Raw genomic sequence first — 2630 nt, 5'->3', positions numbered from 1 at the left:
ATTCGAGCAGCTCCAGGAAGATTCGACCTAAGTTACTACCAGAATCATGACGAGGATGGTCAGGGGAAGCTATGGTGTTAATTTGGAAGCCATCGGAAAAGGTTGGATTTTCAGGCCAAACTTTGATCGAAGATTCGAGACGTTGGGGACTGATTCGAGGATTATAGGTTACAGATTTGTAACGGGGAGGTCGAGGGGATTCTATGGTGTAAAGATGGGGTCATTTGGACCACCGAAACCGCCGTGAGGCAATTTTCGGTGGGCGGAGCACGGTGGCTAGAGGTGGAGGACCATCTAGTCTCTGAAGCATAGAGCCGATGGTGGAAATGGGGGTATGGCCTGGGGGCGTGGGGGTGCTGGGTAGGTTTATATATAGGGGAGGGAATTGATCCTGGGCCGTTTGACCTGCTGAGATCAATTCACTTAAAAGGAACGGTGTCACTTGATTCTGGTTGGGGTCGGTTCGAACCGGAGACAAATGGTTTGGATTGGAGACAGATTACTGAAAGGGATCTTGGACCGTTGGATTGGGCAATTGAACGGCTAAGATTGACGGGTGACGAAACGGGGTAGTTTCATCATCATACTACGTCGTTTCGTTCGTCTCTGAGACCTGCTGGTCTGGATTGGGTCAAAGAAGAGGTTTGGGCCTGAATTTTCACCTGGCCCAATCCGAATTTCCTTAATATTTTACCCATTTTCCCTTTTTCTTTAATTAAAAAATAATTAAACAAAAATCCTAAATAAATTGTAAAATCAAAAAATAAAATTACACCCATATTATTTAACACCTACAATAATTAACACACAAATTAAACATTAAATAAAAATCAACACAATGGCAAGAAACACATATGCATATTTTGTGATTTTCTTTTAACCAAATTATGGTTAATTAATTCCTAAATGTATTTTTTTTTTTTTGTATTTTGTCCTTTTATATAAACCAATGATTAATTAATTGTAAAAATGCAACATTAATTTCCTAAATGCACATGTACCTATATTACTATTTTTTTATTTTTCTTTAATTAGAATAAAATAAACATGCACAGATAAAATGCCACGAAAAATTCAAAATTGCATAGAAAGAAAAATTATTTGTAATTTTTTTTTGGAGTAATTCTTGTGAGGCAAAAATCATGTGCTCACAGCTGCCCCTCTTTGTCCGAAAACATGAAGAGTTTTCATACAAAGATAAAGTGAGCGGATACGAGCGATTTTTGCACGTTTGACTATTCCGTGTGAAGCATTTTTTTTTTTTGAAAGATTTGACCGAACCTTGCTTCAAAGGTTTCCTACATATCCCTGGCTAAAAGTGGAATCAGGTCAATGTAGTTCGGGAAGTTTTGGTAGCTGAGACTACCATGGGATTGTTGTTACTGGTGTTGCTTGCTGTTGCTACTACTGACCGATCTCCTTATTACACCGTGCTAAAAGAAAATAAGAAGCTAGACTAAACTTAGGAAGTTCAAAATATTATCTATTTTCTTCTTGCTCTGGTTGCCTTGCTTTCTTGTTGGCTTGTGTTTTCCTCTGGTGTTTTTCTTTCGAACACCGCTGGGCAGAACACTGGTTTTTTGCCTTTTTGAGCACAAGTTTTATTGTTCCATTCTATGTGTTGGGGATACTGCTTCCAACATTAAAGTTTGTTATGCTGAGAATTTTTGTTGTACCCCTCCTCATTACTAACGTTTTTTTGATATTGAAATGTATTCCTCTGTTCTGCAGGCGGGCTTCTGACTTCTTCAATAACAACCTCCGTTCTACAGGCGGGCTCCTGCTTTCTTCAATAATAACCTTTGTTCTACAGGTGGGTTCCTGATTTCTTCAATAACAACCTCCGTTATACAGGCGGGCTCCTGCTTTCTTCAATAATAACCTCCGTTCTACAGGCGGGTTACTGATTTCTTTAATAACAACCTCCGTTCTGCAGGCGGGTTCCTGACTTTTTTAATAACAACCTCCGTTCTACAGACGGGTTCCTGACTTTTTTAATAAAAACCTCCGTTCTACAGGCGGGCTCCTGACTTCTTCAATAACAACCTCCATTCTACAGGCGGGCTCCTGCTTTCTTCAATAATAACCTCCGTTCTACAGGCGGATTCCTGATTTCTTCAATAGCAACCTCCGTTATACAAGCGGGCTCCTGCTTTCTTCAATAATAACCTCCGTTCTACAGGCGGGTTCCTAATTTCTTCAATAACAACCTCCGTTCTACAGGCGGGTTCCTGACTTTTTTAATAACAACCTCCGTTCTACAGGCGGGTTCCTGACTTTTTAATAACAACCTCCTTTCTACAGGCGGGCTCCTGACTTCTTCAATAACAACCTCCGTTCTACAGGCGGGCTCCTGCTTTCTTCAATAATAACCTCTGTTCTACAAGCAGGTTCCTGATTTCTTCAATAACAACCTCCGTTTTACAGGCGGGTTCCTGACTTTTTTAATAACAACCTCCGTTCTACAGGTGGGTTCCTGACTTTTTTAATAACAACCTCCGTTCTACAGGCGGGCTCCTGACTTCTTCAATAACAACCTCCGTTCTACAAGCGGGCTCCTTCTTTCTTCAATAATAACCTCCATTCTACAAGCGGGTTCCTGACTTTCTGAAACTTGAATTGTATGCCTC

The sequence above is a fragment of the Nicotiana sylvestris genome, chromosome 10 (genome assembly GCF_000393655.2).
Source record: "Nicotiana sylvestris chromosome 10, ASM39365v2, whole genome shotgun sequence".
Classification (NCBI taxonomy): Eukaryota; Viridiplantae; Streptophyta; class Magnoliopsida; order Solanales; family Solanaceae; genus Nicotiana; species Nicotiana sylvestris.
Note: the sequence above shows the minus strand (reverse complement) of the source record.